Consider the following 14,871-nt stretch of genomic DNA (forward strand, 5'->3'; position numbering starts at 1 on the left):
CCCACTGGACTATGATCTCTAAGGGGACAAGAATAAACTTATCCTCCTCAGTCATACCGTGGCCTAGGATTGGCACAGTACAAACCCTTAACTAACATGGAACATATCAAATAGTATTAAATTATGGAATTTGGAGAAGGGATTATTGTCATTAATGTGACATTGGTCAGTTCTGAAAACTTTTCCTGAAGAGTTAGAGATCTCCCTTGTTAATTTTTAATAGTCTATCAAGCTATGTGCGTGGCAGATTTCAGTATGGGAGAATTGAGACAGTGACTGCAAGAAAGGGTTGGATATGAGTGTGATGGTTGTCAGAGGTAAATGCATGTAAAAGCAATGCTAAAGAGAAACAAAACAGGAATTCTCAATACAAAAACACCAAGGAGGAGCCAAGGTCTACCATGGCATTTCTGTAGAATCTCTGGAATGGGAGGACAGCCATGCCCAGTTGTAGTGGTAAGTACTCAATACTACTGGAAGGGGGATAAGCACAGACAGTGTCTGTGGAGCAAGAACAGTGTCTTAGTTTCCTGGCAATAAAACAAATACCATACAATTGTTTAGCTTAAACAATGGAGAATGTGCTGGCTCATGGCTTTGAGGCTAGATTCAAAATCAAGGTCATCAAGGAGATGCTTTCTCCCAGAAGATTGTGGCTGGGCCTGATTCTTGGTTCTTGGCTTTTCTGTCACATGGCAATGCACGTGGCAGCCTCTCCTGGCTTCTCTGGATTCTAGACTTCTATCTTCTTCTCGTGGTTTTCTCTGTCTGAGTCTGAGTTTCATTCTGCTTATAAAGGACTCTAGTAATAGGATTAAGACCCATCCTTATTTAGTTGGGGCACACCTTAACTAAAGTAACTTCATCATAAGGTCTCATTTGCAATGGGTTTGCATCCACAGGAATGGATTAAATTAATAACATGGTTTCTTGGGGTACATAGTTACACACAATTACAAATAGCAACCGCTGTGGAGGTCTAACCGAGGAGCAGTACAATGTAATCAGGGCAAGAATAGCTGTGGCAACTGAATTAGTGGAGCAGCAAAGGAATCTTGTTCCATTGTAGCCAGTGAAAACCTTCTGCATAATCAGTGGTTATAATGAAGCAGTATTGGTACATACCAGCAAACAGAACCTTTTATACAAACTACAACAGGCTTAAGAGTATAGAACTGTGACAGCAGTTGTGAAAAAGCCAGAGTCAGAGTCCCAAAAGTAGGGAAAGTAAGCTTCAGAGACACCCAGGAGAACATGGAGTGGCTAATATTCCTGGGATACTTATAATACTGATGCTGGTTGGTCTGAGTCTGGGCAGAGGGTGTTGGGTATCTTTTATTTGTTCATTTTGGTTCATTCTCCACCTCTCTCTGCCTTTCTTGGTTCCCAAAGACCTTATCTGTATAGATATGATTAACAGAATACTTTGCCCAACAGCCTATTGGTTAAATAGATTAAGTAGGGTGTCCCAAAAGGAGCTCAGATGGATGAAACAGAGATTGAGCAATTTATTCTTCCGGCTTTATTTTCTGTGGTACCTTTGACTGACTGTTTCATTAAATCCAAGGTCATTGTTCCCTTTGTATGAAAAGTCCTTTTGCAAGATTCTGATTAGTTCTACCTTCCCTTCCACTCAGGCCTCTGAATAACTATGGACTACACTTCCCCCACTTACTAGTCTCAAGGTATTCTACTATCTCTCTTGGTTTTACTAGGCATAGATCACATAGAAATAATCCTATAATACGATCTTTAAAAAGCTCATTTAATATGCGTGTTGTTTTCTGCTGTGATCCTAATGGACACAACGGGCCAAGAAAGATGTTATTGTACCCATCAAAATTGAGTGCTGTCTAATTAAAGTTCCACTAAGAAATGCTGTCAGTTTTGTTCACAAGAGTATTCTTGGACTCCAAGTAGGGGAATGAAACTACCTGGAAAAGGAGGAGGAGGTGGAGCTGAGTCCCAGAGAACTTGACTTCCCAATGGCATGTATTATAGTGAAATTAGCTACGTAAGTAGGTTTTTGGTTTTTGTCAATGATTTTTGTACTTAGAATTCTTTAAAATCCTCAGCACAGTATATCAAATTGTAAATTATCCTCTGAAAAGAACCAGAGATTGGAAGAGTAGGTATGAATATGTTAAGCTTGTTCAGAGTGATGCTAATGGTTTATTAAATTGCAACTGTTTCCTTCTGCACCTTTACATTCATTATATTTCTTGGAAATACATTTAAGGTGGAAGATAACTTCAGAAGTAGCATTACTCTTGTTTTTCCATTGCTTTTAATAGTAGCTTCTATTTCTATTTCAGTAGGTAAAATTATGCTCCCACACTAGTAACTTTGTATCTAACATTCATAAATTAGAGAATATTCGGTAATAAATATATTTTAAAGAGATGTATATAACCCTTTATCGTATCTACTTCTACAAGATGCATGGAGTTTATTGGTTTAGGCCTCATTTTATTTCCCAACTAATTGGCATCCTAAAAAGCAAAGCAGTTTCCCAGTGCCTGCCCATGTGAAAAAAAAAAAAAGAGCAAAGCAACCCAGGATCTCAGTATACGTAGTTAGCTTATCAGCTATGCTTTTTAAATTCATTATTCTACTCTTTTACTCATCTTTTTTGACAATAAATAAGGACTACTCTTAATTGGCTCCTTTTTTTACTGATGCATTTAGAATAGTGTTTCCTAAACTTTGTATTTTAAGACAAATCTACAAATTTCACAGCAGACTATATATTTATTATGTAAGGAAAAGTGAAGAAACATGAAGAGTGGAAGTTTAATACATTATTATAAAGATAATTTGGTTGACAAACATTAGGATATACTGAATCTTTAGAATAAATAGATGCAAGTGAAATAAACAACTTTGAACAAAATCTATGTCATCTGTACTATCTAAGAAGTGTTTATGATATATCCCAAAGTGACAGATAGCAATAATGCTATGGAGATGCAAAGTTCTACAGCTATCAAGACAAAGCAGGTGAAAGATACAAATCAAATATTTCATAGAAAGAAAAAAGTTTTTCACAAAAATTTATCCTGTGCCAGTTTAAAACTATTATATACTCAAAAAAAAGTCATATTTTAATCCCAATTCAATCTCAGGGGGCCAGACCCATTGTTTAGGATGGAAAACTTTGATTAGATTATTTCTATGGAGATGTGACAAAACCAGCAACGGGTGTGCCCTTTCAGTTAGATTACTTCCATGGCAATGTGACACACCCAATTGTAGGTGTGACCTTTTGATTCAATGGAGATGTGACTACAGCCATTCAAGATGGATCTTGATTAGTTTACAAGAGTCCTTTGAAAGGGGAAACATTTTGGAGAAACCTCAACTGCAGATACTTGGAGAACAGTTGCCTCAGAGCTGCCAGAGACACAGATGTTTGGAGATGCTTGGAGTGCTGACAGAGAGAACAGATGCCTAGACACAGGCAGAACCTGGCAGATGTCACCATGTGACTTCCCATGAGATGCTAAACAAGCCAGAACCCAAGTTGTCTCCTGGAGGAGCTAAGTGAAGGCCCACAGATGCTTAGAGAGGAAACTACTAGTATCAGAAGCTGGAGGCAATGGAACCAGTAACAAAGACCAGCAGATGCTATTCATGCATCTTCCCACGTGACAGACATCAGTCTTTCTTTGGAGTTAAGGGATCTTTCTCTGGATGGACATTTCTGTGGCCTTAGACTATAAATTAGCAACTTAATAAATTCCCTTTTGAAAAGCCGTTCCATTTCTGGTATATTGCATTCTGGCAGCTTTTGCAAACTAATACATATCACTATTAGAATGTCTCTTTGGCTCAACACATTACTTCAAGAGATTTCAAGAGATTATACTGAACTAGTACCATTAATATAATTGTATATGCACACCCAACAAGCTAGGAATTGAAAGTGAAAGTTGTAGTTAAGAATAAAAAACAAGAAGAAAGAGAAGGAGAAGGAGGATGTAAAATTGGAGGAGGAGGAGGACTTGGGGTAGGGAAAGGGGGAAGGGAAAGGGGAGGGGAAGAGGAAAGAATAAAGGGGGCTGTCCAAGTAAACAGCCACACATTGCCAACTCTCAAATTACTTGATGTTGACTTTGACAGTGCTAACAAATTCAAGTAGAAATTCTAATAGTTGATGTTCTTATTTCAACCAAGGCTGTTCTCTGTAGGAAGAATGGAATACCATGCAATTGTACTCATTGAATTATTTCACCCATATTACTTTTAATTTACACTGTGCACCTCTTTGTTTTCTGATGTGCCACTCTGCATATTCATACAGAAAGAAAGAAAAGTCTATGGTAGTTTGTCTCAAGAATTTGACTTTGTGTGACATGGCAAGAATCATCTCTTTGTTCTTAGAAAACCGAATGAATCATTTTTTTCAGAAATTTTTCGATAATCTTATAATAAATGATGCTCTTAGCACCATAATGCCTTAATGGGCTCTATAGTTCAATATTGTCATTTTGCCACAACCAGCCATATGTCATCATTGAGTTAAAGGCTATAGTTTAAGTGTTACAACAGAAATAGTCTATCTGAAGTCTTTGAAAAGCAACCCGCTGTCTTGTTTATTTGAAAACCTTTTCAGTAAGTTTAAAATTTTAAGTTCTAAATCTTAAGTTCTAAGCATCCATGTTTTGTCAGTTTTGTTGGTCTGGTATACAGCCAAAGAAGCACAGATTGAAATCCAAGGTTAATATTTCGGGCAATTTAGAAGACAAGCTTTTATTCAGACATCCAGTTTTCTAGTCCAGTGCTTTTTCGATTGTCTTATGAAGAACATTAAGTCTGTGAAGAGGAAAAGTGACAATATCATTGTCACTAATTTTAATTGGGAAATACCATAATTGAAAAGCCATAACTTTCTTCCAGGCTCCATAGAGAAATGCCCTATGAAAAACAGGAAGAGGCAACTAATAATAATAAAGACTAAAAACAGTGGTAAACATTAAAAGATTGTTAACATGTTAACAAATTTGAACATATTGCATCATTTAATTCTAACAACAATCCCTTGAGTCCAGACAGAAAAGTTAAATAGATGCCCCAAGAATCAGAATTCAAACTCTGGACCTTTTACTTAAGACTCCACTATTTTAATCACTAAGCTATACTTCTGAGAGAGATACTCTTGGCCACCACCTGAAAAAGCAAATCTTACATTACATTTCTGAAGAAACTGATGTCATTTAATGGTCTTTTCTTACATAGGCATTCTGCTATTCATCATAAACAATATCTTAATAAATGCCAGTTCTCTTCTCCTATATAAACTTTTATATACCTTTTGTTTCCATTCTGATTATTTAAATATCATAATGCCAATCCCTTGCCAAGGGAAGTGATCATATATAAATTTTATTATCAATATTAATTAGATATCTTTTATGAGTGTTATGGTTCAATGAATAGTAATTATTCTTGTTCAACAAATTATAGCTCAGCATCCCAAAGGACAGCCTGGATCTGGAAGAAGTATTAAAGGTTTCACAAAATGATAATAATCTAAGAAGTAACTGTAATCAGTTGTTATTATTGACACTTCCCTTAATTTACATAGGTAAAATGATTCATGATGATTTCCAATGGCCATTTTGTATTGTAAGTCTGTTACTCTATCACTAATGCAATAGATGACCTTGGGCTAATCTCTTCATTTTTCATTCTTATATGAGTTCAAAATGAAGTGTCTGTTAGTTACAGTTCTTTTCACAGCAAGTAACAGATACAGACGGACTTATTAGCAGCAGTTCATAAACTTTCTCTCTTGAGTGCTGTCATTAACTGTCTCAGTGCCATTGACTATTGAATCTTTGAGTCTTAAGACTTAAATTTTAAGAGATTATCTCTAGTCCTCTTGAGTTGGTTATCTGTACCCCTGGATCAACCAGTTATGCCCTCAGAACAGATTTGTATAGCTTGGCCTCTGGGAAGATCTTATGAGCAGGAGGCCAAACCAATTTGTATATAGGGCAGACTAAGTGATATTATATAAACTATTCTATTCACAAAAATAGGTTAAAAGGATAAAATAATAGTTTCCTCATGGAATTTGTGACTTCCATACCTTGATGAATAATGTTATGCCATTACTTTCCTGGCAACTTATCTCTTTAACTTAGACTCTAACTTCTTTCCAATTTAGTCAAATACCATGGAAAACACATGAGACCCAATGTTCACTTGAATGTGTTCCACATGCATTTCAAATCCGGATATTCTTTCCATTTCCAAAATGTTTTCAAAACTGTACTCCTGTCTCTTAACTTTTATTATCCTGGTATATCACTTACTTTATTTTCATTTGATTATTTATACATTCATTTCAATAAGGTTCATACAATGATATTAAAATTGCCTGTATTCCTTTTCATATAAAAGAAAGAAAAATTCCTTCTACTAGTTAAATCTCACATTTTCCCTCTATACCTATCTACTCCCATCATTTCTAAAACCTTATGCTAACTTTTATCCACATTAAAAAAAATCATCCTTAGTCTTTTCAGTGCTCTAACTTCTTTCATAGCTTTAGTCATCCATCTTCATAACTCTCAGGATATGAACAAAAAACACAATCTCCCTCCCCTGACAAAACTCGTATTCTGACAGAAAGAACATAATTGCACTATGTTCAAAATCATCTCCCCATCAAAATAGATAAAAACTTTATTTTCTTACTTCGATACCAAACTTCTTAAGTGTACGGATGATTATCTTTCTTCTGTAAAAAGTCTGTTTTGTACTTTCTGGTGTTTTAAAAATTATTGTGCACAAGTCATGAAAACTTTCTTCAAAACCCCAAATTGATTAGGTTTTCTCTCCTTTTAATTTTTTCAAAACTGATAGTATTTTGTTTGAAGTGCATTTGTGTATATATAAATCTATAAATATAAACATATACATGCCCTAAGAGTTTAGGAAAGATGTCACGGGTGTAATTTCCTAGTTATAATTTGAATGGCATCAATTTATAACCAAAATAGTTAAGAATTTTGAAAAATATTTGAAAACATTTATTTCCAAAGCCAATTTAGCTTTTTTAAAAATATTTATAATTTATACATGTAAAATATATAAATATGTTTTTCTAAGATATGTATATATATATACTCACACACACACACACACACACACACACACACACACACACACACACACACACGAGAAAATCACACCTGAGTTGGTAATACCATTACTCTGCCATACCTTTACTACTGGGTATTACAGTAACTTCTAAGGGTTTTCTTTACTGTCTTATTTATCCCACATCACTGTTCTGAATATATATTTTTCTGTGCTAGATGTATTTTCTTTAATATTGTTTTCAACCTACTGTTTTCCCTTCAGGAGTGTTGCAATGTATAAGTTAAAGTCAAAATTCTTTATGCTTGCTTTCAAATCTCACTTGACATTACCTTTCAAAATAAGCTTATTTCTCAGTGTGCCCTCAATGAATATTTTCAGATGCAATCCAGTGGTTTTTGCTTATCATTATATGCCATTCTAGTAACCAGTTCTGCAATTTTTTTTAACATGATGGAGTCTTCATATAAATCTACTTTTTTCCAGTCATTCTTTAAATATTTATATTTGCATACATTCATTCTTTCTTTCAACAAACATGCCTTATGTCCCACACTATTTGCTTTATGCCAAATATTTAAAAATTAAGAAAAATATCTCTGCCCTCATATATCTCATGTCTAATATGGAAGCCACATATGTAAACAAATAATTGCAATACAATTAACACTGCATATATAAAGGACAATGGGAGTCCAGAGAAGAGAAAAGTTAAATCTGCTCAGTGAAGCAGAAAATCCAGAAAGAACTTGTTGAAATTAAAGATCCTTGGGCCTACTTATTCTGATGTAATAATTCTAGAGTGGAGACATATAAATCTTGGAATGCACCTAGAGGAAGATTCCTGTTGTCTAGGTAAGCAATAGATGATAGCATGACATTGACATAATGTTATTTGTCTCCAACACATACTGTGATGGTGATCAATAGAAGAGCTCCATGCAATGCATAAATCTGACCAGTCTTAAACTTGTATCATTATAATTTTGGTACCACTAGGGTGATAAATTGGGAGTTGGTTGTATTCATAAGAGACCAAAGAATAGTTTTCTGCTAATTATTCATAGAAATCTTACAAAGTTGTTCAATCTATAAAATTTGCTTGAAATTCTTGCTGTTGATTTCAATATTCTAGATTTTTAATGCCGCTCTTTATTTTACAAGGGATCATAGTATTGCATTTTAGGACAAATTCCAAGAAGAGAGAAAGCCTAATGAGTAACTATGGCAAAGCTTCAAGAGGTTTTACATAAAAATCTCTAATTAAATCTCTTCAGTATAAGCATAATTTATAGCAGTTTTAACCAAAATTTCCAAAATTACTGTCCTAGGAAATACAGTTTGAATTATAAATTGATTAAATAATATCCAAGCCAAACAACGACAATCTCTCCATTGTTACAAGTGCCAATATTTTCTTTTTATTAATTTATTTAATTTAAAATATTTGTAATCTCATCCATTTATTTGTTTCACACACTCTCTCTTAAAATATGTTATTTATATGTGGCAATGGAATAGCAGGAAACATTTGAAAAAGTAGCCATTCTAGATGAGTCTCAGAAATCCCCTAGCTCTGCTTTTTGCACTACTATGTCTACTATCACGTTCAAATGGCTGCTCTTGCATGGCAAGAAAAGTGTCAGGGAACTTATTTTTAATTTCTCCCTAATGTCAAAACTATATGATGCCTTGCAGTTCTCCATTTCAGGAAGCAGATACAGACATCCAGTCATATGGATGATGCTAGCTTGTATCATGCTTTAAACTTTTAACATTTTTCACAGATATTAAATAACTGGATCTGCACAGTAATCTTGCTAATTTTTTCACTCCATTTTTTAAATTAAAAAGACACAGAGATTTGGGGTCATAAACTTGCATGTGTGTGAACAGCGACAAGTAAAGAAAGTCTGTTCACTGTCCATCTACTAAGAGTCAATATGGTCACTCATGGCATTGCATGCTAGCTACATGTATGGAGCCACAGCAGTGGGTCTTTTCCAGGGAGAAGATTCATAATAGAGGCAGGCTGTTTGGGTTTGGTTGTGCTGCTTGTTGAATATATTTAGTTTGCGATACCAGTAGACTACCTAATAGAAATACCCGGTAAAGGGATGGCTCATGGGTTTAAATTTCAATCAAAGATCAGGACTAGAATTATAGAGAACTTATATATTCTAGCTCTTATTAAGGTCAAGGAATTGCTATTTGTTGATAGAACACATTTTAGCAATGAGAATTCAATCAAAAATATTTATAAAATATAAGCATAGTATAAGAATTTCTATAAATAATTACTTGTTTTAGGTAATTCAATTACCTAAACTATTTCATTCTGTAACTGTGAATCAAATTTAGAAGAAGAATAAAATTATTGACTTATGAGTAAAATTTGATTATCCAAATTATATACTTAATAGACAGTGTTGTTTTATAAATATGTTTGTTTGGTGTTCTTGGAGTTTTACGGATATTTCATGGTGTCATATTTATTTGTATCTTTATACATTTGCTTCTTTCTACTGCTGTAATCATAGCTCTCTTTTTAAAATAGCTTGGACCAGGTTTTTAAGTAGTTTTTTTCAGTTTGAGTGATGAGTAAAAGTTGAATCAGTTTATAGTATGGTAGACCTCAAAATTACCCTTTCTTTACAACAATAATTACTTCTCCTTGACCAAGGTAATGCTGCTCACCATTCTCTCAGAGCAGAATGAATTTCCTTCACTGAGGAGATTCAGGCACTGCTGCTTAGTAGGGCACCTTCAGGTCTTCCCTGCAATGGTCAAATGTGTCGTTGCTTGGCAATGGCTTCCCAGGCTTTGATGGCATTTCCCATCCACCTTTGCTTATGGGTAGTATATGGACAAAGGTTTTGATTACCACTTCCGGGCTTAATAAGCCTTCAATTCTGTCATTCACTTGCTTTTTCTTTCCCATTTGCTGGCTCAGTATTGATCCCAAGGGTGTGTTTAGTGGCCTCAGATTGAATATGGCAGTCTCCTTCAGCCTGAGTATGAGTGGTTGTACAGAGCAGAGCTCTCCCTTACTCTGACTAACTTTCCATGGGTGAGAAATAAATTTCTGTTTTCTTAAACTACTGAGATTTCAGGGTCTATTTGTTACAGCAGCTATCAAGAATTAGCTGAAGTGAAATAATAAATCAGGAAACTGTGTAGATAGTTCAGACCTTTAATTGAGTCTCTGCTAAAAACATCCCCAGAAACAACTATTGGGAAAATTCTGGTCTCTTGTTTGCAAATCAGCTTTCTTTAGTGCCCAAGTCAAGATTCCCTTCAAGAAAGATGGAGGAAGAAGGAAAGTAGCGCTGTTGGGAGCCAATCAAGTAGTTAGTTCTTAAATGATAATCTGACTTATTAAACATAGAAACTCTGAGAAGGTCCTATGTGAATAAAATAAATTAAAAGCCATTCATAGATAAGGAAACTGAGGTTCAGAGAGATTAAGTGACATGCTGAATGTCAGAGCTATTATTAAGTGTCAGAGATGGAATTGGTTCCCAAAATGATATAAAGCAAGCATCCTTATTTACTATACCACAATATATTTGAATATAGGTAACTGTGAACATTTCTATTTTTCTAAACTCTACTGCTTATTAAATAGACAAAATAATTGCAGAAATTCATTTTTCAACAAATATAAACTCTGAACGAACATTTCAATATAGAAACGATGACTATGTAGGGAAACTGTATCCCACAACAGCAAACATATGCAGCGGTGTCATTTATTTGAAAGATGTATGTCTCTGTAAGAAGCAACCATGCCTGCAATTTTGTTATTATGTACATTTGTTGGCAACAACTTTCAAAGGATTAGGAAAGAGCAATCCCATTTTTATTACTATGCATGCACATATCAATAAAGAGGCTCCCTGAAGGTAATATAAAAGCTAGTGAAGATTGAAAAACCCTCTCAAAAATACAGATAGAGTTATATGGGGTCACCTGCACTGTCAGAGACAATATAAATGTATTTGAATGCACTGAATCTATACTTATAAAATAAATGATAGGAATGTAAATTTGGCCAAACAGCTGTTGAATCACCATGATAGATCATCCAGACCTGCTTTCTGTTGTAACCTTCTGTGGTTTTATGATGCTTGAGGATAATTGGAAAGCAGCCTTATTTGGTATTGGGGGTAGCTAATGAGGCATCCACAACCAAATTGGACACACTGCCTCAACAATTCACACATCTGCAACTCAGCTATTCAACAACCATGCTAATACGAATCAAAGAGGGGGAGCAAGAAAAAAACAGAGTGAAGACCTATATAGAAGTCTTTAAAAGTAACCCTCTTAGAACTTTCATACCATTCTTTCACCAAGTCTCTTTTACTTCATCCCTAGAATTCCTCAGGTTCTAACTTCTGTCAGATCAGTTTTATTTTCTGGTTTCCAAATCTATAACACATTAGATGGAAATTAGAGAGTTCACTGCAGTTATCATAGGTAGACATACTGGCATCCATGAGAGGTGCCAATGTGACAGCAAGGAAGGGAAGAAAAACTATAAAAGCAGCCCAGACTGTGCCATAAAATTGGTACTGTTTTATGAAGGCACTAGGAGATTTTATATGCTTGAGGGCATCATTGAATTATGAAATGCAATCATTGTTATTTATACTGATGAAGTTTAGTCTCCAAGGAAATGTAAAATGTTTAAGTGTTCTTTTGTGTGAAAAGTAGATGTATATATTCAAACACCATGGTGCATGGCTTGGTCTGAGGACTACAGGCTGGATTTTAACTCCCATCTACCAGGCAAGGTACTTGGGCAAGGATAACTTGCCCTAACATATGTAATATGAGGGTGCGGGACGTGATGAGAATGTTTAATCCAGTCTGAGACTTGTAGAGCTGATTTGATGTTAACAGTCAAGGGAGAGAAGACTTAAGAATAAGCATGATTATAGTGACAGCATAAAGCCTCGTAATGAAATTACAAACAGGGTATATGCACAGGGAAACAGCTAGGCCGTACTGGATAGATTATACTTTGAGACCTCTGCATTGAACCCAGAAGAGCAATTAAAAATTAGCCAAGGGCAATGCGACAGTGGCTCAGTGGCAGAATTCTCACCTGCCATGCTAGAGACCCGGTCGGTTCCCAGTGCCTGGCCACATTAAAAAAAAAAAATTAGCTAAGAGGAGGCAGGGTAGATGGTGGCAGAGGGAGGTGTGGAATTTGGTTAGTTCTCTAAAGCAGCAGGGAAGTGGAACAACTGTTTGGGGACATCTGCAGACAGACACACATTGTATACCAACCCGGTACAAGCAGCAGGGCCGAGATCACAGCAGAGAATTGTTAGTAGAGCCACCAAACTGTGGAGGCTACTGTCTCTCCCCCACTGGCACAGCAGGCTGTTGAAGAAAGGTAGCTCAACCCAGCTCCAACTGTGGTTTTTTTTTTTTTTTTTTTTTTTTTTTTTAAGTATTTTGTTTATTTTATTATTTCTTGTTTGTTTGTTTGTTTTTTACATGGGCTGGGGCCGGGAATCGAACCGGGGTCCTCCGGCATGGCAGGCAAGCACTCTTGCCCGCTGAGCCACCGCGGCCCGCCCCAACTGTGGTTTTAATGAACAGATTTGGGTTGTTGAATACAAGCTCTGAGCACAGATAAATTGGGAAAGTCATTCTAAGTTCTCTCTTGGGAGCTGAGACAGGTTCTGTCCTGTGGGGAGCTCAAACTGATGAAGAAAAAAAAAAAAAAAAACAGAGACTTTTGGAGTTGGCCAAGTTCAGAATACTGGAAAAGGGTTGCCCCTCAAAAAAAGGGGCACATAAAGCCAGGTACCAACATCGGCCTTTTACTGGCAAACCTTGGGTCTGGACACTGGCTGGCTCTGTAAAGGGATTTCATTTTATTTTGTTTCTCTTTCTGTCTCTCTTTTTTGGTTTCTTTGTTTAAAGTATTCTTTGTAGCTCATTAACAAACTCTCAGGCATTTTCTATTGTCAGCACTGATCCAGACAAAGGCAGAGTTAAGATAGGTCTGACAGACAAAGTCACACCAACTGAAGGAAATAATTCCCTAAAGGTCATATGTTCCCTAAGAAAAGGTGGGGTGGACCATTTCAAGTAGCCTCCCTCTTTGGAGAATTCAGACCGCAGGGGCTAGGAGTCAGAAACAGCCTACCCTTGCCTTCACCTTCACCTCTGTATCATGTTCCTGTAAGTTCCATACCAGTTCACACCAGCCCTGAGCTGAGGGCTGACAAGTGCCGCCTGCTGGGCATGATAGGAAAAGCAGAGTCTAGAGGCTCCACAGCAAAGTCTGATAACCTGCTGGGTCTCATCCTCAAGGAAACTTGATACTGGTTATGCTGCCTTCTAAGACCTGGGCCTGCTTTGTAGGAAAAATCTGATTGGGGTTGATCATATCTGGAGAGAGCCTTCTCAAAAAAAAAGTTCCATATAAGCAGGGTAAGAACCAGAAAAACAAGGAGCTAAAAAATCCTGATCAGTTAAACAAACCTATGTTATAGGTCTAGAATAATTGAACTGAAAGCCAAAGAGCAGAGGACAATGCCAATCAACAAGAAAAACATAGCTAAAAGAGTGAAAAGACCTCCAGAATAACCTAGTTAAGGAAATCAGATGCCGAGACATCAGCAAAAAATTCCGAATCATACTAGGAAGAACAAATGGCCTAGTCAAAGGAATAAACTAACACTTTAAACAAAATACAGCAGTTGAAGCAACTAATTAAAGATGTTTTAACAAGCATGCTAAATCAATTCAGAAATCAAAAAATGAGTTGAGGGAAGATATGGTAAAAGAGATGAAGGATATAAAGAAGACATTGCACAACCATAAAGAAGATCCTGAAAGCTGGAAATAATAAATGGCAGAATTTATGGGAATTAAAGTTACAATAGAAGACACAATGGAAACTCACAATGGCAGATTTGAAGAGGCAGAAGAAAGGATTAGTGAACTAGAAGACGGAACATCTGAAATACTACACACAAAAGAACAGGTAGGGAAAAGAATGGAAAAAGATGAACAGGATATCAGGGAACTGAATGACAATATGAACTGCATGAATATACATGTTATGAGTGACCCAGAAGGAGAAGAGAAGGGAAAAGGGGTGGAAAGAACAATGGAGAAATAATCACTGATAATTTCTGAAAGACATGAAATTCAGGTCCAAGAAGCAGTGTACCCCAAACAGAATAGATCTGAATAGACCTTCAACAGGACACTTATTAATCAGGTTGTCAGATGCTAAAGTCAAAGAGAGAATTCTGAAAACAGTAAGAGAAAAGTGATCCATCACATACAAGGGAAGCTGAATAAGACCACATGGGAATTTCTCCATAGAAACCATGGAGATGAAACTGCAGTTGTATGACACATTTAAGACACTGAAATAGGAAATAGTCAACCAAGAATTCTATATCTGACAAAACTGTCCTTCAAAAATGAGGGAGAGTTTTAAATATTTTCAGACAGACACTGAGAGAGTTTGTGAAGAAGAGACCTGCTCTACAAGATATACTAAAGGAAGCAATAAAGGCAGATAGGAAAAGACAGGAGAGAGGTCTAGAGAAGAGTGAAGAAATCAAGACTATCAGTAAGGGTAAAACAAGAGAAAATAATAGGTTATGATATAGAAGAATAAAGTCATGACATTCAACAATGTGGACAAAACTTGAGGGCATTATGTGAAGTGAAATTATCTAGAAACAAAAGGAGAAATAATGCATGGTCTCACTGATATGA

Source organism: Tamandua tetradactyla, chromosome 11 (genome assembly GCF_023851605.1).
Source record: "Tamandua tetradactyla isolate mTamTet1 chromosome 11, mTamTet1.pri, whole genome shotgun sequence".
NCBI lineage: Eukaryota > Metazoa > Chordata > Mammalia > Pilosa > Myrmecophagidae > Tamandua > Tamandua tetradactyla.